This window comes from Jaculus jaculus, chromosome 7 (assembly GCF_020740685.1).
Source record: "Jaculus jaculus isolate mJacJac1 chromosome 7, mJacJac1.mat.Y.cur, whole genome shotgun sequence".
NCBI classification, from domain to species: Eukaryota; Metazoa; Chordata; class Mammalia; order Rodentia; family Dipodidae; genus Jaculus; species Jaculus jaculus.
This window is the reverse complement of record NC_059108.1, coordinates 67,438,175-67,460,476: the sequence shown is the minus strand read 5'-3', so window position 1 is coordinate 67,460,476 and position 22,302 is coordinate 67,438,175. Positions and strand designations below refer to the sequence as shown.

The 22,302-nt window shown below is 39.2% G+C and overlaps 1 pseudogene; it reads right to left on the bottom strand.

The window, feature by feature from the left end:
- Positions 1-325: 325 nt before the first annotated feature.
- LOC101599868 overlaps positions 326-22,302 on the bottom strand; it is a 93,035-nt pseudogene continuing 71,058 nt past the window's right edge.

Below are 22,302 nucleotides of genomic sequence, written 5' to 3'. Positions count from 1 at the left end.
CAAGTGGTTGATGTTTAGTCTCATCTTGCTCTGCACACAGGAAGGAGTGAACAGATGAAAAGTGTAACAACATCTCTGGCTCAATCAGGCTTCTGGTTTTTCCTGGTAACATTCTGCCTATGTGGGGCATTTGTTCGTTTTCAAAAGGATGTTCATTTTCAAAAGGATGGTAGACTTCTGACAGTGAAGGGCACAAAAGTAGAAATAAGCATAAGACAAAAAAATATGTAGTACAATATAAGAAAGCTGCTGAAAATACTACATGCTAACACAGACAATATGATACCAAGGGGGAGGGTGTCAGGGAATGGCCAAGGCCACAGGCTTAGACCAAGAGCCTTTCAATAGACTGCTGAATGGACTGGATCTGCTGCTTGAGCTGAGAGCCTTCTTTGATGGAGACAGAACAGGCAATGACAGGCCGGGAGACCCCACAGGCCTGGCCTAAGGCCTGCTTGGAACTCACAAACACATAAGAGACATTCTTGTCTTCACACAGCAGTGGGAGGTGCAGGATGATCTCCAAGGGCTCAGCCTCTGTTGCCATCATGATGAACTCGGAGATGCCCCTGTTTGGTGTTTTTGGTGGCCTCATTGTCTCCTTTCCAAAGCTGTTTGTGGTAACATGATTTCTGAAGGAGGTCCAGTAGTTTATTGATGAGGTGGGCATCTGTGAGGGCCTTTGGAGTAACATGAGCTCTCTCATGGCTGCGGTGGCCAGCCTCACCAACGCACCAATGCAGACTCACCAATGCTGAAGTTTTAATGGTAATGCTGTAGTAACACAACTGATAGAAGCACACTCATAACTCAAATATCCTCTTCCTTCTGCTTCATCTGATTTTTGAAAATGGATTGGATTCTTAAAGTTTAAGGAACTCCTTAGGTTCTTGGGTAATCAAGGAGTCAGGTTTAAATAAGAATTCCTTTGAGATAGAAACATGATTTTCTGCTAAACTCAAAAGTTCAAGACCCAAATAGCCATCTAGAAAATTAAATATTTGACAGTAAATGTACCTCATTTGATGAAGTTATATTTGAAACACAGGGCAATATCCTGAGATCTATGGAGTTAAAGATCTTAAAATGTCCTAGCCGGGTATGGTGGCGCACGCCTTTAATCCCAGCACTTGGGAGGCAGAGGTAGGAGGATCGCCATGAGTTTGAGGCCACTCTGAGATTCCATAGTGAATTCCAGGTCAGCCTGGGCTAGAGTGAGACCCTACCTCATAAAACAAAACAAAACAAAAAAAAATGTCCTGAGCTGAGTTGTAATTCAATGATAGAAGGATTGCCTGGTACATGAACTGAGTTCATGCTTCCATATTAACAAATTATGTCCTGAGATTAAAAATTCCTCAAATTCTGCAACCATTATAGTGTCCATTTTGCTTGGCTTAGTTCTTACCTAACAAAGTGTACTATGTACTGCTAACCTCAAATATCTAAGTGCCACCTGTTGTGCCAGATAAAATGCAATTATTTGGAACTAAACTTTAATGTTTACTAGCACTTTAATGGAGAGACTTACACATTACATCAGCCTTCAATTGCATACTGCAATGTACTCCATTCAAATTCATCTTCATCATAGATATCAATACCTTTATGAAGGAGTACTAAATTGGACTTTAACATCATTAAGCTTTTTCTGACTTGACAGAGAGATAGCTTCACTACTAGGTACTTGAATAAACGTATACAGCTACTTGGATATGTTACATTAATTTAACATCATGCCTGTCAGTTGAGAATTACAACAGGGGGACATACACATGAATAAATATACCACACACTACACATATACCACACCATATTAAATGTGCATGCACACAAACAGGGTTATTTAACAGATTACAATGTCCAACTCTAATTTATACTTTTTATGCGTTTGTTAGTGTGTGTGTGTTGTGTATTTATCTGTTTTATTGTTTGTGTATGGATGCCAGAGTACTACCTCAGGTGCTTTTCTTAGAAATGCCAAACACCTCCCTCAAGACAGAGTCTATATTTGGCCTGTAACTCAGCAATTAGGCTAGAAATGACTGTCCAGTAAGCCCTAGGGATCCTCCTGTCTCTCCCCAGCATTGGGATTACAAGAGTGCATTACTATGCTAGGCATTTTATTTTATTTTTAAAATATTTTATTTTATATATTTATTTATTTGACAGAGAAAGTGGGAGAGCATATGTCTTAACCACTAAGCCATCCCTCCAGCCCCTATTTTATTTATTTTTATTAGTTATGTACACAGTGTATAGACAGCACTGTTGGTAGCATCGTTAGCCTTCTCCTTGCCCTCCCCCCTCGGAAGGGACCCTCCTCATTGGAGAATGTAGGTCATGCATTGTGGAGGTAGCCTCAATTATGGGGAAGAGGAAATGTCTTGGTGCATAATGTCCCAATTTGTGGCTCTAACAATCTTTCCTCACCCTTTTCGGCCAATTTCTGAGCCATGTTGGGTTCATTTTAGGTCTACTCCAGTGATGAGGTCTTGTGAGCCTCTGTGTCTCTAATTATCTGGTTTGATAGGAGTTGATGGTTCTCTGCGTCTCTCTCCTTCACTCTTGTGCTTGTGTCAGGTTTACCTAGAAAGCAGCACTCTTACTCATTTCCCCAATTACTCTATGGTTTCAGCTAGGGCCCTGGTGAGGTATGATGGGCTGATTCTCTCCTCAGATTCTGTGTCCATCTGAAAAAGAGAAGCAAATTCTCCAATGAAGAGTGAAGTCATCACCAGATAATGGGCTAACCATTATTTTAGAGAGAATTTAGTAGCTGTAGGCCCTCTTATAGCACATGATTGGTGGGAGCTTAATATTGGAGGAGAGTGGGCTCATTTTTACATATGGTTCTGACTTCTTTCCCAGTTCCAGGTATGGGTTTCATTTCTCTGAGCAGATCAGTTAGCCAATTCAAGAACAGTTGGTTATCCACCATGACTGTGTGCTACCACTGCATATGTGTGAACATCATGTCAGGTTGTTTGCTGCTGAGTAGCTTAGACTGTGAGTTGCTTGGACAGATGTTGGTCACTTTCCCCCAGTGGCTCATGTAATACCTTCTGGCACTAGACGAGCTCACTGTCTGGGGACTGACTCTCTTCCAGATTCCAACCAGGTCTCTCCATGTTCTGTACCAATAGCATATGGTGTCTTCAGCAGTAGGGTCTTACCACTAACCTTTGCTGCATCATCAAGTACTCTGACAGAAATCCATCTTCTTTGGGGAAAACTTGTAGGTCTCTCTGATCAACAGCTCATGGTGGATGTTAACCACATGCTGGTTCTGGGAGTTACAGGCCAGCTCCAAGGGACAAGGAAGAAAAAGATAGGTAATATAAAAGAGAAAGAGAGAAGAGAAGAGGGAAAGAGAGAGGGAGAAACAGGAGAATACCCTCTCCAGGGCCCTGTGATTCAGGTGTTTCGTCTAAGGACCCAATGAAGGTTCAACCTCTTAGTCTGTCTTTCAGGATAGAGGATTCTATAGTACCATTTCCATTTGGGTCCAGTTTTGTGCCCCCCCACCCCTGCCCTCCCCTCCCGCCCCACCCTCCCTATTGTCTAGTCTTCAAGATGCTTATTAGGTATGTGAGCACCTCAGGTAGATTCAGGTTAGGAGCCACAGATGAGTGAGGCCATGTGAAGATTATCTTTCTGTGATTGGGTGAGTTCAGTGAGAATGACCTGTTTCAAGTTTGACCATTTTCTTCAAATTTCATTGTGTCATTTTTTCCTTACAGCTGTGTAGAATTCCATTGTGTAGATATACCACATCTTGGTTAGCCATTCATCTAATGATGTACATTTGGGTTTATTCCAGCTCTCAGCTATTATGAATTCATAAACATGGTTGAGCAAATCTCTTTGAACTGAAGCATGGAGCTTTTAAGATAAATGCCCAGTAATGGAATAACTAAGTCTGTTGGTAACTCTATAGTCAACCTTTTTAGGAGTCTCCATATTGCTTTCCATAGTGGTTGTACCATTTTACATTCCCACCAAGAGTGAATGAGGGTTCCTATTTCTCCACAACCTCGCCAGTATTTGTTTTTGTTAGATTTTGTATGCTAGCCATTTTAGATGTGCCTGGGATCAAACTTAGATCCTCACACTTGTGAGGTCAGTGCTATGCCCACTGAGCTATGTCAGTTATGTGTACATAATATAGTACTTCAAAAGGAAAAGTATATAAGAAAGGGATGGAAATACTATCACTATATCCCTGTAAGTTAATCCTTTTATCCATGACAATTTAATAATTCTGACTTTGAATATTATTTCCTCTCCAGAAAATTGTTTTAAAAGTATCAAATAACTCTACCTCATCTGATTATCAACAGCAAATGTTTGCTCCTTTATTTATTAAAAATTGTGTTATATCTTCTCTTTGTTTAGAGCCAGCACAAAGTATGTTACCATGCTTTAAACAAAATATAATTGATTTATAGTTCAAAAAATTACCTATTCCACAACTGAAGTAAAATATGTTATAAAATGTTATGAATATAAACATAATAACATGGAGAGTACAAAGCAGTGTCTTCCTTCTTGCTTTTCCATCCTTTTTAAAAGTTCTGCTCCTTCTCTTTGAAATGTCCCTTCTGTTCCTAGAGTTGCCACTATTATGCTTGTTCCCCCAGACTCATTTCAAATCTATGTTCCTTCTATCTCAGAACTTATTATTTGGAGTCATGTGACTTCTCTTATCTACAAAGGATCTTCTTGAGGACATGGGCTTTGTCTTTCCTTCCACAGCTCCAACCCTCTCCCACAGTAGCCAGGGGTTTCAGGATGCAATTAAATAGAACAGATACCTTTTGAAATCCACATCAAGAACTTAAAGTAAGGCACATTTGGGTCTCAGGCCACATGGGAACTCTCTGCACAAGCACAAAGCACTAAAAAGGGCTCAAGAAGATAGTGTTTGATTCTTCATGAACAGTTCAGATCTGGGGTTCTGCAGGGGTAACTCAAGGAAGAGCAAGGGCTCCTTTCATGGAGAAAACCACATATGTCCATAACCTCACTGAGCTCATAGCCTCTGAGTTTTTATCTTTGCTGAGGGTGTTTATTCCAATTAGTGTGTATAAAGCAAGTATTTTCAGGTGAAATAATTTCTTCTTTAATATGCTGTTTTGTAGAAAACAGTCCCACAAACAGATGAGGACTTATAACATATAACAGGAATTCTTAAGGTACTGGTTAATTTACATTCTATTTGTTCTAAGTTCTTGCAGAGTGTTAATGAAATGGGTTGGTACATGCACTGAACAGCTAAAAAAGCTAAATTGTGCAAGTCTTCTCCATCCCTGTGCTTACTAACTATACTTTTCAACTGGGCTTAATAAACTTACATTGCCATTTAGATAGGCTACTACACAGCCTCAACTGCTAGAAGGTTCATGACTTGCTACTCTTCAGAAGGACAAAACCCTCCTTATAATTGACAATTTGTTCACTTCAGTAATGAGAAGACATGAAGTCCTTAAAGATTTTGTCAGCCTTTAAAGACCTTTCTAAAATAATGTATAATAAGTGAAATTAAGGGAGTTATTTGATAGGTCCATAATCACCAATGAGAATACTCCTTTTATCTTCCTAAACATAAAAATAGAAAGGGGCTGGAGAGATGGCTTAGCAGTTAAGGTGCTTGCCTGTGAAGCCTAAAGACTCATGTTCTATTCCCCAGATCCCACCTAAACCAGACACATAACGTGAGCCAAGTGCAAGGTTGTATGCCCACTAGGTGGCACAAGCATCTGGCATTTGATTGCAATGGCTAAGGCCCTGGTATACCAATTCTCTTTCTCCCTCCTTAAACAAAAAATTTAAAAAATAGAAAGAGAGGAAGGTTAGGCTAAGACTAAAACACTGATCAATTGGAAGGAAGTAGTTTGTAACTAATCTCTAGCTTCTCTACAGTTATCTTAGGGTTTATAGATCTTGGAGTAGATGTATCACATTGTGTTTAAATCCAGGAATTGTTTAATAAATCTATATAATACAATTGCTGAATATCCATAGCCATGACTAACTGGATTTAGTAACTGAAACTCTGCAGGGCATCCTGTACTTTAGATTTTCACACCCCTCCTGGAGTCCTGATGAGAACTCTAGAAATACACTGCATACCTTCAGTCTCACCTCTACAACAACATGGAAAATTTCTGCCAGTATTTGATTATGTAAGAGGATTCAAGGTTCAGGCAGTCACTGAGACTTTTACTTCCCTAGGTAGGAAACAAAAACTTTGAATTCAATCTCATTTCCATATAAAATGCAAAGTAAATCTATCCTGTCTCCCAGAAAGTCATGGGAGCTCTAAGTTGTGGTCTCTGCCAGAAATAGAAAACATACCAGTAAGTCACTTGCTCTGTTCTCTCATTTTCCACATAATCATCAACAAGTCAGGCACAGTCCATCTGGGTACCTTGGGAATGCTCCTTTAGGCATGTTTGTAACTCAGTATATCTCAAACTGAGAACCTACCATCAACACTGAGAAGTACTATTTCAATACTCAAAACCACATACGTTTTTCAGAAAAATAAACTTTTCATATATTACTTCAATTACTTACTTTCCAAATAAGCTTACATTTTTTGATCAACTTCCCTTTCTCTCTTGTCTTCTTCAATTAATACTGACAAATATAACACTTGATGTGATTTGTGAATAGCAGCAAGATTTTCCTTTCTCATAACCACTTTTATTTGAGTTTTAAGGTAGGCTTATTAACAAAGAAAGCTTTGTTTTTCATATATGTTGTGTTATAGTTTTTTAAAAAAGTTTGGTAAAAAATAGATAAAGAGAAAAGTTTTACCTTGTACAAACTCAGTGCTTTTACATATACCTGTAATGCCTTTAGAGAAAAGTCATATACTCTAATACTTCCTTTAACCTAGGAATGCTTACAGACAAACCTTCAAAAATTAATTTATTTCAAAATATTTTCATTCAGGAAAAGTTTGGCTTTCTAAATATAAAATGTTGACCATATCTCTGTCACTGTTAAAGTACATGTGTTTCAGTTAATGTGGGAGAACTATGCCTTGCTGGTTGTATTTTCAATATCAGATCCAAAATAAAGAAGTTCCACCATATCTTCCTGCCAGTGACTAACTGCATACTGTAAAGGAGTTTTGCTAGATTGGTCCATGAGGCAGAGAATCAGCACCACTTTTTAGTAGAAGAGAGGTACATTCAATATTTCCACACTGCACAGCCTGTTAATATTATATCTGAAATAGTAGACTGTCAATTCAAGGAGTTCAAGAAAAATATCTCTCACCTTTCCCAAATTATGTACAAATATAGGAAATACTATTTAAAATTTATTTTTATTGACAACTTCCATAATTATAGACAATATACAATAGTAATTCCCTCCCCCCACTTTCCCCTTCACAACTCCACTCTCCATCCTATCCCCTCCCCCTCTCAGTCAGTCTCTTTTATTTTGATGCCATCATCTCTTCTTTCTATTATGATGGTCTTATGTCAGGCACTGTGAGTTCATGAATATACAATTATGTGTCTGTAAGAGTGCATTGAAAGGAGTCCTATCCGTCCTTTAGCTCTTAAATTCTTTCTGCTACCTCTTCCATAAATGGACCCTAAGCCTTGGAAGGTGTGATAGAGATGTTTCAATGTTGAGCACTCCTCTGTCACTTCTCAGCACAGTGGTGTCTTCTGAGTCCTCCCAAGGTCACCACTATCTGAAAATAGAAGCTTCCCTAACCAAAAGTGAGAGTAGGATTAACATATGGGTATGAACATTAAGATAAATGCTTATGAGGCAGTTTGGTGAGCATAGTATATAAATTTAGCCAGACACCAGCAGACATTATATCCCTAAGGCTCATGACTTCTCCTATCATAAGTTTCAGTATCAGGCATGTATTCCCTCCCATGGAGCGGTCCTCCAGTCCAATTAGAGAGGACTTGGTTTTCCCCTTAACAGATATGCCACTATTGTACCTGTGGCTCATTTGGCCTGGCTGGCCAAATTTAAGTCTTGAAGTGTCACTGTTATTTATTTCTACTTTGTTGCCCATACTGCAGACAGCATAGGTTTTTCCAGGTTTCTGTCAGCTGGTCTACAGGAAGGACCTCCCTGGCCAATGAATCACTGGAAGGTATCTCATCCCTGGCACTGAAAATTTTCTAGCAACAATTTATGGCTTCTGGGTGTGCAATTGTCCAAAAAAGTAGGTTTCCATATGACTTATCCATACCCACTTTAAGATTAATCCTCTCCTTTCCTTTCCTTTCCTTTCCTTTCCTTTCCTTTCCTTTCCTTTCCTTTCCTTTCCTTTCCTTTCCTTTCCTTTCCTTTCCTTTCCTTCCCTTCCCTTCCCTTCCCTTTCCTTTCCTTAATCTCTTCCCCTGACCTCACTTGGGCCTTTCCAACTCCAGTAATCTGTTCTTCCACTTACATGTATACAATACCATCCTCTTAAATTACCCCTCCTTCACTTATATCCTGTTTCAGCATATTGGTCTCTGCTACTGAGTTTTATTCCTACACACATACAAGTCCAAACATTTGTAGCTAGGATCCACTTATGAGAGAGAATATGTGGCACTTGGTTTTCTGGACCTGAGTTACTTCAATAAATGTAATCATTTATAGAACCATTCATTTTCCTGCAAATTTATAAATTTATTTTCTTTCCCCTACACTCCTCCCTTGTGTAAATGCACCACATCTTTATTACCCACTCCTCAGTTGAGGGACATCTAAGCTGGTTCCATTTCCTATCTATTGTGAATAGAGTGGCAATAAACATGGATATGCAAGTATGTTCAAGATGGTGAGAAGAATCATTAGGATATATGTCTAGGAGTGATATAGCTGGGTCATATAGTAAATCTAATTTTAGCTGACTCAAGAACTTCCACACTGATTTCCACAATAGTTGGACCAGATTGCATTCCCACCAACATTATAGAAGGGTCCCTCTTTTCCTGCATCTTTGTCACCAATTGATTTCCCTTTTTAAATTTTTTTATTAATTAGTTTTGTATTCAGCAAATACAGTCAGTTTGGTACCATTACTAGGCTCATCCATGACCTAGCCCCTCCCCTTGTTGAGGTATATGGGTCATGCATTGTGGAATTATTCCACAGTTATAGGTAGGATATGCATATCATGACCCAACATGTGGCTCTGACATTCTTTCCACTCCTTCTGCAAAATTTCCCTGAGCCATGTTGGGTTCATTTTTGGTTTTTGCTTCAGTGATGAGATGTTGGGGGCCTCTGTGTCTGTGGCTCTCTGATTTGGTAGGAGTTGATTTTTCTCCGTGTTGATCCTTGTGCTGGTACCTGGTTCACCAGGAAAACAGCATCCTTGCTTGTTTCACCAATTTTTCTTAGTTTCAACCGGGACCCTTTTGAGGTATGATGGGGTGGCTCTCTCCTTAGGCTCTACATCTATCTGAAAAAGAGAAGCAGATTCTCCAACGGAGAGTAAGTTAGCACCAGAACAAATGAGATAACCCTTACTTTTTTTTATAGAGAATTTAATAGGTATAGGCCCTCTTGTAGCCCACAATTGATGGTAGCTTGATAATGGAGAGCAGGCTTATGTTTGGATATGGTTCTGACTTGTTTCCCAACTCCAGTTATGGGTCACTTACCACTGAGGGGATCATTTGTTTTCTTGATGGTAACCATTTTGACAGGAGTGACATAAAATATCCAAGTAATTTTACTTTGCATTTCCCTGGTGGCTAAGGTTGTAGAACACTTTTTTAGATGTTTATATGCCATGTGTATTTCTTCTTTTGAGAACTCTCTATTTAGTTCCATAGCCTATTTTAATTGGGTTGATTTCTTATTATTTACTTTTTTGAGTTCTTTGTATATCCTGGATATTAATCCTCTGTCAGATGTGTAGCTGGCAAAGATTTGTAGGTTGCCTTTTGCTCTATTCACAGTGTCCTTTGCTGTACACAAACTTTGTAATTTCATGAGGTCCCAGTGGTTGATTAGTGGTTTTATTTCCTGAGCAACTGGGGTTATATTCCAAATGTCTTTGCCTATATATATACATTGAAGGGTTTCCTCTACTTTTTCGCCTAGCAGTTTCAGAATTTTGGATATGATATTAAGATTTTTGATACATTTGAACTTAATTCTTGTGCATAGAGAGAGAAAAGGATCTATTTTCATCCTTCTGGAGATACATATCTAGTTTTTCCAGCACCATTTGTTGAAGAGGCTGTCATTTCTCCAATGAGTATTTTTGGCATTTTTGTCAAAGATCAAGTGGCGCCTGTACTTACATCTAGGTCCTCTATTCTGTTCCAGTGATCTACATATCTGCTTTTGTACCAATACCATGCTATTGTTTTTATTTTTACTATGGCTCAGTAATATAGGTTTAATTCAGGTATGGTGATAACACCAACCTTTTTTGTTGTTTAAAATTTTTTTTATACATTTAAGGGCTTTTTTGTGCCTCCAAATGAATTTTAGGATTTATTTTCTATTTCCATGGAGAATGCCACTGGAATTTTTATGGGGATTGCATTAAATGTGTAGACTGCTTTCTTTGGTAAGAATACCCTTTTGGCAATATTGATTCTTCCAATCCAAGAATGTGGGATGTCTTTCAATTCCATAGTGTCTTCTGCAATTTCTGTCTTGAGTGCTTTAAAGTTTTCATCATAGATATCCTTCATTTCCTTGGTTAGGTTTATTCCAAGGTACTTAATTTATTTTTTTCTATGCAATTGTGAATGAGAATGATTCCCTGATTTTATCCTCAGTGTGTTTGTTCTTAGCATACAGGAAGGCTACTGGGAGACTTCCAGTTAAGATGGCGGCGTAGGTACCACGCCAAAGCAGCCTAGGGGGGAAAAAAGACCAAAAAAACTCAGCAAAATACACACTTTTACTAAAAAGTGAGGTGTATAGGAAAATGAAGTGGCAGCGGAGAAGTAGAAGAGATCCAGAGCATCCAGAGCCTACAGGAGGGAAAAGCAGCTCCAGCAGCTCTGCCAACCGCCGTGGCTGCGGCACACCAGAAAGCCGCCAGACTCGGCTCCAGCCGCAGGAAAAGCCAGGTGCGGGAGCTTCCCTCACACCGCGCTCTCCGCAACTCGGGAAACGTGAGGGGAGAGCGGCAGCGAACAATGGAGGAGCAGAACGTGAGGTAGAAGAACACTTGGAGCAACGAGAGAACCAGAGCAGCTGCAGCTCCCTCCCCTCCCCCAGCGCCTGAGCCCAGCTCCAGCGAACAGAGCAGCGGCCTGGGACCCGGCCACGCCAACTTGGGCTGACAGTGAGACTCAAGCAGGAGCAGAGTTCGGCAGCAACATCAGCGGCTCCAGCACCGGTAACAGCGGCCCCAGCAGCAGCAGACCCAGGAGTGGCAGCAGCAGCAGACTCAGCAGCAGCAGACTCAGCAGCAGCAGCTTCAGGGGGATCAGCGGCAGTGGACACAGAAGCAGCAGCTTCAGCAGCAGTGGTGGCTCCAGCAGTGGCAGCTACAGCAGCAGCAGAGGCAGCAGCAGCAGTGGGTCCAGCAACAACACCTTCAGCAGCAGTGGCTACAGCCCAGCAGGGGCAGCTTGAGCAGCAGCAGTTCCAGCAGCAGGGGTGCTGATCTGCAGGGCCACACTTACCAGGCTCGGTTGGCCCTGCAGGAAAAGCAAGTGCCCAGCTCCAGAAATCAGAACAGCAGCCCGATGACCCAGGCAGCAACTTGACTGAGACCAAAATCATCCAATGTAACTAGGATTGCACCAGGGAAGGGTCTCACTTGGTCGCAAGCTAACTTGGATCCCTCAACAGACCAGAAATCTTAACCTTTTTGTTGATAGAGGATCTGGTCATTATAATAACTACTCTTGCATACATACTCGGGGCTGTTTTTGATTGAATGTGTACAGTGTTTAGTTAAATTTGAGAATCTACCTGTATTTTATTCCACTTAGCCTGCTTGAATACTCCTATAGCAGGGAAACTCAACCCCTAAGAACATCTTTGTAGATACTCTGAGAGTCTTAAGAGCCACACCTAACACCTTAAGGTCCTACCCTGAAAATATATTACATCAAATCAATTGATACAGCTAAGAAGACACAGCTAGCTAGAAAACCCAAGCATTAACTTAATCCAAGATGGAAAAATATATACATTATAACACAAGAAACACTAAAAAGCAAGACGATATAAATCCACCTAAAAGCATTAATGCATCAGAAATGTCCTCCAGTGAGAAAGAGTTAGAGGAAATGCCTGAGAAAGAGTTCAAAAGAATAATTATAAATATGTTCAAAGAGGTCAAAGAACACATGAAAATAATCAAAGAGGAAATCAAAGAGGAAATCAAAGAGGAAATCAAAGAAGAGGCAGGACACCAATTTAATGAAATAAAGAAGGCAACACAACACATAAATAGGGAAATAGAAATAATAAAGAAAAATCAGTCAGAATTACTAGCAATGAAGAACACAGTTAATGAAATAAAAAACTCTGTAGAAAATCTCACCAGTAGGATGGATGAGGGAGAGGACAGAATATCTAAGCTAGAAGACCATGTGGCAGACCTAATATAGTCCAACAAAGAGAAAGACAAACTTATAGAAAAGTATGAGTGGGAATTTCAAGATATTCAGGACACTATGAAAAGATCCAATATAAGAATTCAGGGCATAGTAGAAGGAGAAGAAATCCAATCCAAAGGCATAGTAGGTGTCTTCAACAAAATCATAGAAGAAAATTTCATCCAAATTGGGAAAGAGGTGCCAATGCAGATACAGGAAGCCTTTAGAACCCCAGCCAGACAAAACCCAGAAAGAACCTCTCCTAGCCATATTATAATCAAACTTCCAAACACACACACAAAAGAAAAAATATTGAAAGCAGTTAGAGAGAAAAATCAAGTTACCTACAAAAGCAAGCCCATCAGGATTACAGCAGATTATTCAACACAAACTTTTAAAGCCAGAAGGGTTTGGAGTGATATATTCCAAGTTCTGAAAGATAACAACTGTCAACCAAGGTTACTTTATCCTGCAAAGTTATCCATTCAAATAGATGGAGAAATAAAGACATTCCATGACAAAAGCAGGTTAAAGGAGTATTTGAAGACAAAACCAGCTCTACAGAAAATACTTGATAGAATCCTCCATGCTGAACAAAAGGAAAAGCACACATATAAGGAACCTAGAAAAAACAAGCAATACTCAAATACTAGTTAGCAGAAGAGAGTACAGGTAGAACCAGAAACACACACACACACAAAAAAATGGCAAACATAAATACACACCTTTCATTAATATCTCTTAATATCAACGGCCTCAATGCCCCAACGAAAAGACATAGATTTGCAGACTGGGTTAAAAAGCAGGATCCTACAATTTGTTGTCTCCAAGAAACTCACCTTTCTACAAAGGATAGACATTATCTTAGGGTGAAAGGTTGGAAGACGGTGTTTCAAGCAAATGGGCCTAGAAAACAAGCAGGGGTTGCTATCCTAATATCAGACAAGGTTGACTTTAGTCCAACGTTAGTCAAGAAAGATAATGAAGGTCACTTTATATTGATTAAGGGCACACTCCAACAAGAGGACATTACAATCCTAAACATATATGCACCTAACATGGGGGCTCACAAATTAGTCAAACAAACACTATTAGAACTAAGGTCACAGATAACACCAAACACAGTGGTGGTGGGTGACTTTAACACCCCACTCTCATCAATTGACAAGTCATCCCGGGAAAAAATAAACAGAGAGGCATCTGGACTAAATGAGGTCATAGAAGGAATGGACTTAACAGATATATACAGGACATTTCATCCAAAGGCTGCAGAATATACATTCTTTTCAGCAGCACATGGAACATTCTCTAAAATAGGCCATATATTAGGACACAAAGCAAATCTTAACAAATTAAGGAAAATTGAAATAATTCCTTGAATTCTATCTGACCACAATGGAATTAAACTACAAATCAGTAGCAAGAAAGGCTATAGAGCATACACAAAATCATGGAAACTAAACAATACACTACTAAATGATGAATGGGTCAATGAAGAAATCAAAAAGGAAATCAAAAAATTTATAGAGTCAAATGATAATGACAACACAACATACCAAAATCTCTGGGACACAATGAAGGCAGTTCTAAGAGGTAAATTTATAGCCTTAAGTGCCTATATTAAGAAATTAGAAAGGTTGCAAGTAAACGACCTAATGCTTCACCGTAAATCCTTGGAAAAAGAAGGACAAGGCAAACCAAAAATCAGTAGACGGGAAGAAATAATAAAGATTAGGGCAGAAATTAATGAAATAGAAACAAAAAGAACAATCCAAAGAATTAATGAAACAAAGAGTTGGTTCTTTGAAAGGATAAACAAGATTGATAAACCCTTAGCAAATCTGACCAAAAAAAAGAGAGAGGAGACACAAATTAATACAATCAGAGATGAACAAGGTAACATCACAACAGATTCCAGAGAAATTCAAAAAATCATAGGGACATACTACAAAAGCATATACTCCATAAAAGTATGAAAATCTGAAAGAAATGGATGCTTGCCTTGATATATATGACCTACCTAAATTAAATCAAAATGAGATTAATCACTTAAATAGACCTATAACAAACATGGAGATCCACAGTTATCAATAATCTCCCAACTAAAAAAAGCCCAGGCCCAGATGGATTCACTGCTGAATTTTACCAGACTTTTAAGGAAGAGCTAACACCATTGCTTCTTAAGCTTTTCCAGGAAATAGAAAAAGAAGGAATTCTACCAAACTCCTTCTATGAGGCCAGCATCACCCTTATACCAAAACCAGGCAAAGATAGAACAAAAAAAGAAAATTACAGACCAATCTCCCTCATGAACATAGATGCAAAAATTCTCAACAAAATATTGGCAAACGGAATACAAGAGTATATCAAAAGATCATTCACCCTGACCAAGTAGGCTTTATCCCAGAGATGCAGGGATGGTTCAACATACGCAAATCTATAAATGTAATACATTACATAAATGGGTTGAAGGACAAAAATCACATGATCATCTCATTAGACGCAGAGAAAGCATTTGACAAAATCCAACATCCCTTCATGATAAAAGTCCTACAGAGACTGGGAATAGAAGGAACATATCTCAATATAATAAAGGCTATTTATGACAAGCCTACAGCCAACATATTACTAAATGGGGAAAAACTGGAAGCTTTTCCACTAAAATCAGGAACAAGACAAGGGTGTCCACTGTCCCCACTTTTATTTAATATAGTTTTGGAAGTCTTAGCCATAGCAATAAGGCAAGAGACACACATAAAAGGGATACAAATTGGAAAGGAAGAAATCAAGTTATCATTATTTGCAGATGACATGATTCTATACATAAAGGACCCTAAAGACTCTACTAGCAAGCTGTTAGAGCTGATCAAAACCTATAGCAATGTAGCAGGATACAAAATAAATACACAGAAATCAGTAGCCTTCATATATGCTAACAACAAACACACAGAGGATGAAATCAGAGAATCACTCCCATTCACAATTGCATCAAAAAAAAAAAGTACCTTGGAATAAACCTAACCAAGGAAGTAAAGAATCTATATAATAAGAACTTTAGAACACTACAGAAGACACTAGAAAGTGGAGAAGCATCCCTTGTTCCTGGATTGGAAGAATCAATATCGTGAAAATGGCAATCTTACCTAAAGCAATCTACACATTTAATGCAATCCCTATCAAAATTCCAAAGGCTTTCTTCATGGAAATAGAAAAAACAATCCAAAAATTCATTTGGAATCAGACAAAACCTCGAATATCTAAAATAATCCTGAGCAACAAAAAAGAGGCTGGTGGTATCACCATACCTGATTTTAACCTATACTACAGAGCCATAGTAACAAAAACAGCATGGTACTGGCACAAAAACAGACATGTAGATCAGTGGAAGAGAATAGAGGACCCAGATGTAAGCCCAAGTAGCTATAGCCACCTGATATTTGATAAAAAATGCCACAAATACTCATTGGAGAAGAGACAGCCTCTTCAGCAAATGGTGTTTTGAAAACTGGATATATATCTGCAGAAGGATGAAAATAGATTCTTCTCTCTCGCCATGCACAAGAATTAAGTCCAAATGGATTAAAGACCTTAACATCAGACCGGAAACTCTGAAACTGCTAGAGGAAAAAGTAGGGGAAACCCTTCAACATATTGGTCTTGGCAAAGACTTTCTGAATACAATCCCAATTGCTCAGGCAATAAAACCACTGATTAACCACTGGGACCTAATGAAATTACAGAGATTTTGCACCGCAAAGGACACAGTGAAAAAAGCAAAGAGGCAACCTACAGAATGGGAAAAAATCTTCACCAGCTATATATCTGATAGAGGATTAATATCTAGGATATACAAAGAACTCAAAAAGTTAACTAATAAGGAATCAAACAAGCCAATCAAAAAATGGGCTATGGAGCTAAATAGAGAGTTCTCAAAGGAAGAAATACGAATGGCATATAAGCATCTAAAAAATGTTCTACGTCATTAGTCATCAGGGAAATGCAGATTAAAACTACGTTGAGATTCCATCTCACTCCTGTCAGATTGGCCACCATCATGAAAACAAGTGATCATAAATGTTGGCGGGGATGTGGAAAAAAGGAACCCTTCTGCACTGCTGGTGTGAATGCAATCTGGTCCAGCCATTGTGGAAAACAGTGTGGAGGTTCCTAAAACAGCTAGAGATTGATCTACCATATGACCCAGCTATAGCACTCCTAGGCATATATCCAAAGGACTCATCTCATTTCCTTAGAAGTACATGCTCAACCATGTTTATTGCTGCTCAATTTATAATAGCTGGGAAATGGAACCAGCCTAGATGTCCCTCAACAGATGAGTGGATAATGAAGATGTGGCACATTTATACAATGGAGTTCTACTCAGCAGTAAAGAAAAATGAAGTTATGAAATTTGCAGAAAAATGGATGGACCTGGAAAATATTATACTAAGAGAGGAAGGCTACTGATTTCTGTGTGTTTACTTTGTATCCTGCTTGTTACAAGTGTTTATCAGCTCTAACAATTTGCTGGTAGAGTCTTTAGGGTCCTTTATATATGAAATCATATCATCTTCAAATAATATTAATTTAATCTCATCTTTTCCAATTTAAATCACTTTTATGTGTGTCTCTTACCTTATTGCTAAATCTAAGCCTTAAAATATTACATTAAATAAAAATGGGGACAGGGGACACCCTTGTTTTGTTCCTGATTTTAGTGGAAAAGTTTCAGGTTTTTCTCCATTTAGTATTATGTTGGCTGTAGGTTTGTCATAAATAGCCTTTATTATGTTAAGTTTCTGTAGGACTTTTATCATAAAGGGATGTTGGGCTTTTTTCACATGCTTTTTCTACATCTATTGAGATGATCATGTGATTTTAGTCTTTCAGCCTATTTACATAGTACATTATATTAATTGATTTGCATATGTTGAACCATCCCTGCATTTCATGGGATAAAGCCTTCTTGGTCAGGGTGAATGAAGTTTTTGACACATTCTTCTATTCTGTTTGCTAATGTTTTGTTGAGAAATTTTTCCATCTATGTTCATGAGGGAGATTGGTCTGTAATTGTTGTTATTGTTTTTCTGTTGTGTCTGGTTTTGTACCTACCTGGAGCTCCTGAAGTGTGCTGTGTGGTTTTTTGTTTTGGGCTTGTGCTTCTCTCTCTCTCTCTCTCTCTCTCTCTCTCTCTCTCTCTCTCATTCTCTCTCTTCCTCTCTCTCCTTGGTTCTGTGAAAGCAGGCCAGCTTCTTCTGCCATTATGGAACTTCCCCTGGATCTGTAAGCATCAATAAATATCCGTTCTTCCCTAACCGCACCTGGTCTTGAAGTTCATCTCAGTGAACCTGAAGCTGTCTGCTACAATCAATTAGGTAGAAGCCTTCCTATGCAGAACTAAGAAGGCATCTGTAGTAATAAACGTATTACTTGCAGAAAAAATTTTCTGATTTGGACTTCCCAAAAGTCTGCAAAGCCTCATGAATGTTGGAGAAGCGAAGGCAAAAGGAATGTAAGAATCAGAGGATGGAAGAAGTTTTGGAATGATGTCTTCTAGACATAAAATAACAGTTGCCTTTTGATCCCACAGAAACTGTAATTACCTATACAGAACCTAGAAAATATTGGGACCATCATCATTCCATAATGGATAGTGAAGGGAGGCAAAAACAAGATGTCAAAGTAGAAGAGGGATGACTTAGAAAGAAGATGCTTAGTGGATGAGGGAAAGGGAATGAAAGGATAAGAGGGTAGTGGAAGGGGACTGTGATCAAAATATATTATATACAAGTATTAAAATTGATAATAATGGGCTGGAAAGATGGCTTAGCTTTTAAGGTATTTGACTGCAAAACCAACAGACCCAGGTTCGATTGGCCAGGACCCTCATTAGCCAGATGCACAAGGGGGCACACGCACGTCTGGAGTTCATTTGCAGTGGCTGGAGGCCCTGGCATGCCCATTTTCTCACTGCATCCCTTTCACTCTCTTTCTCTCTCCCTCTTTCTCAGTCAAATAAATAAATAAAAATAAAATATTTAAAAATTCTAATAAAATTTTTGAAAAGAAATTTTATGTATGCTAAGGTCATATAGGTAAGTCAAGCTGCACACCAGGAGGTAAGGCTAGGTGGGTAATGTCATGTGATTATAATCAGATAGTTGAGGGAACTGGATGAGATAAGCCATATGATTAAGGCCAGATAAACATGGTAATGCCAAAACATTAAGGACTAGGCGTTGAAGCCAATGGTTGAGGACAAATAAATCAGGCCAAATACATAATAAAATAAGGCTACAGCTATATGGCATGAGAGGTGACAGGTAAGACTAGGGACGTAAGCCCAAGAGGGACTGCCAAGTTGATAATGCCAGAGAAATACAACTAGTGGACAGCATGGTGATTATGGTCAGCCACTTAATGGCTAATAAATAAGGTCAAGGGCTAATGAATACGGCCAATGGGTAAGGACTGATAAGCATAGACCATTGTGGTGATTTGAATGTAATCTATCCCCATAACCTCAGGTTTTTATGATGCCTGTCTTACTTAGCCCACAGCTGGTAAAACACTTTGCAGGCAGAACCCTGCTGGAAAAAGTGTGCTACTACTGGTGGGTCCTGAGTCCAGTCCTAATGTGTGTTCTGATCCAGCTTGAACTCTGACTGTTCTTTCAGTTTCTGTACTTTTATGTATGAAGTAAGCCATCTTCCTCCACCAGGATGAAGCTTTCCCTGGAATCTGTAAGCCTGGAGTAATAAGCTGCTTCTGGTTACATGTTTGTCCTAGAAAGGAGAAGTTAACTGTAATAGTAATGAAGAAATCCTGTATAGATTAAGATCACAAGGAGCAGGCCAGGTGATATATCCAAATAAATGAGTATTGGTATAGGTTTAAGACCATGTGGGCTGAAGTTAAGTCACGAGGCTCTGGAGTAAGGGGCAAGCAGAATAAGGCCAAGAACACAAAACCTAGTTGCCTGATTAAAGGGACATGTGGATATAGACAGCTGAGTAAAGCCACGTGGGTAATCCAGGAATTTGGGGGCAAGTGGATATGGTTAGATAGATAAGATTAGATGGGTAATCAAAGAATGAGGCAGGTGTATAAGGTCAAGTGAATTATTTATAAAACTTAGGACCTATGGGTGAGGACAATGATTAAAGAAAACATGGACATGGTTGTAAGCAAAAGTTCAAGGTAAGGATGCAAGGAGACAAATCCCTTACATGGGAATTGTTTCTAACACAATAGGAACACATAAAACATAAGGGCCAGGCCTTATATAGGCCTTATAGGAGTGACCATATGAATGCTTGCATAAAAGCAATAATGCTAAGACAAGAGGATAGCCTGGGCATGGTAGCACATGCCACTCCAGAACTTGGAAAGTTGAGGTGAGAGTATTACTGCTAGTTCATGACCAGTTTGAGGAACATTGTAAGAACCAGTCTCACAAAACAAAATAATACAAGTGGATAGGGCAGTTAAGTATGATCACATGGGTTAGTCTTAAAAGTAATTCTAGTGTTTCCAGTGTGATTATGTCCAAGTATCTGAGGCAACATGCATATGCAAGTAAGGCCAAGTGAGTATAGCATATGGAAAAGGTCAGAAGCATAAAAGAATAGGATAGGGACAAAGACACAAGGGTAGGTAGACTAGGCAACATAGTTGAGGTTAGGTGTATTCTGCGGTAAAGTTGGATTCATCATGGCCAAATATATAATTCAGAAAGGCAATACCACCTGGGTAACTTATGTCAGCCAAAGTGGGTAAGGCCAAATGGGTGTCCATAAAGAGTATGGTGATGTGATTAAAGCTAAATAATTAATACAAGGTAGCTAAGGCCATCTGATTGAGGAAAGGACAATGTGAAAATAGATACCCAATGTGGAAAACACCATAAGGGTATTGCCAGGTGGTAAACACCATAAATTTGAGTAGTGACATTAAGGTCCAGGGGTCAGACAGGATATGGTCAAGGACAAAAAGCTAGGTGGGTAATGCCAGAGCTACCTGGCAAAGAGGATGAGGCTAGATGGATTAGGCCAAGTAGGTAATGCAGTAAGAGTAAATAATGTAAGTGAAGGAAAGATGGATGTTAGAGAGTCCAGATTAATAGAGCCAGGTAATAGGCCAGTATGTGGGGGTTGGTCAAGAGAAAAATGTTAGGGGCAGAATACTAGAAAGAAAATACCTCAAGTCTAAGTAGGCATGCCTATTAGGGCTAGCTAATGGATCAAGATTAGGTGAGGCCAGATTACTATGTAAGGGATTCAGAACATGAATGGCCTTGTAGCTAAGGCCAGAGGCCTAATGGCATATAATTTGTCCTGGTGGTAAGAGCAAGGTGGAAAAGTCAATTAGGTAAGTCATATGAATAAGGGCAGTGCAGTTGGAAGAGTCCAATCCTACAAGGTGTCAGGCCTCAGTATGGAAAAGTGTACATGGAGAAAACAATGTATAATCCTAAATTGGTTCCAACATAAATTTAATCCCATTGGTGTTGACAGGCAAGTTGCATAAGTATAAAGACTAAGATCACAAGGATAATTCTAGGTATAGATACTCATATGAGTTGGATTCTTGTATAAAACAAGGTGAATGAGCAAGGCCAGGTAAGTAACACAAGCTACTAAGATAGTTAGTAAGGTCAGGTAAGTAATACTGGGTAACTATGGTCATGTGCTTAAGTCAGAGTAGATAAAATAGACCATGTGGGTAAGGGAAAGGGCTGGTGGATAATGGGTTGTACTGCCCATAAGGTGAGGCCAATGAGTCAGGACTGCTGAAGAGGTTAAAGTCACAGGGGGCAGACCAGCTAAAGAAAACCAGATGGATTTCCTAAATTAGGCTAAGTAGGTGATGCCACAGTGTTAAAGCTATGAGGGTTGAGGTAAGTTAAAGATACAAAGCTTCATCCCACAGTGGATTGTTACTTTTGTTGTTGTTTTTGCTTGTTGCTGTTAGTGTTTGAGATAATCTGTCACAGTACCACAGGCTGGTTCCAAACTTTTTATGTAGTCCAGGCTGGACTTGAACTCTTAATTCTCCTGCCTCTCCCTCCCAAATGCTGGGATTATAGGCATGCACCACCACCACCATATCTGACTTAGTTCAGCCCACAGTGGTAAAATAGAGTAGATCAGTGGAATTATATCAAGGTCATAGGATATAACTCTTGGAAAGATGGTCATGTGGGTATAGCCAATTGGATAAAACCAGGTGGGTAATCTAAAAGTTTACGCCAAATGGGTTTGCTCAGGTAGATGAAATTAGCCTTACAATGCTCTTAGCACCATGCTCCAAAACAGATACATGCCATCTGCAAAAGCTTTACATTGCCATACTCCACAGATACCTATGTGGCTTTACTCTCCTGAGCTGACTCATGGCTACTCAGATAGCACTACTCTTGCAAATTACACGCCTGACCAAATCAGTTTAACCTGACCCGATTGAGCCCACCATTATATTGGAATCTACCTGCACTTATCTATGTTACAGATGGCTTTGACAACTAGGGAGACCCAAGACTCATCATGATCATAAGAAGTAACATTTTATTTGCTCAGCAATAAAAGAGACTTCTTTATAACATCCATCAAGGCTCAGGGAGCATAAGATAAGCACTGTTCTCACAAGTGTTCATTGGAAGCATTTCAAAATTGATTTAGTTGAGGAAGTAAAGGGAGGAAGCAGCAAGACTGGCCTTTGATTTTGCTTGTTTCAAATT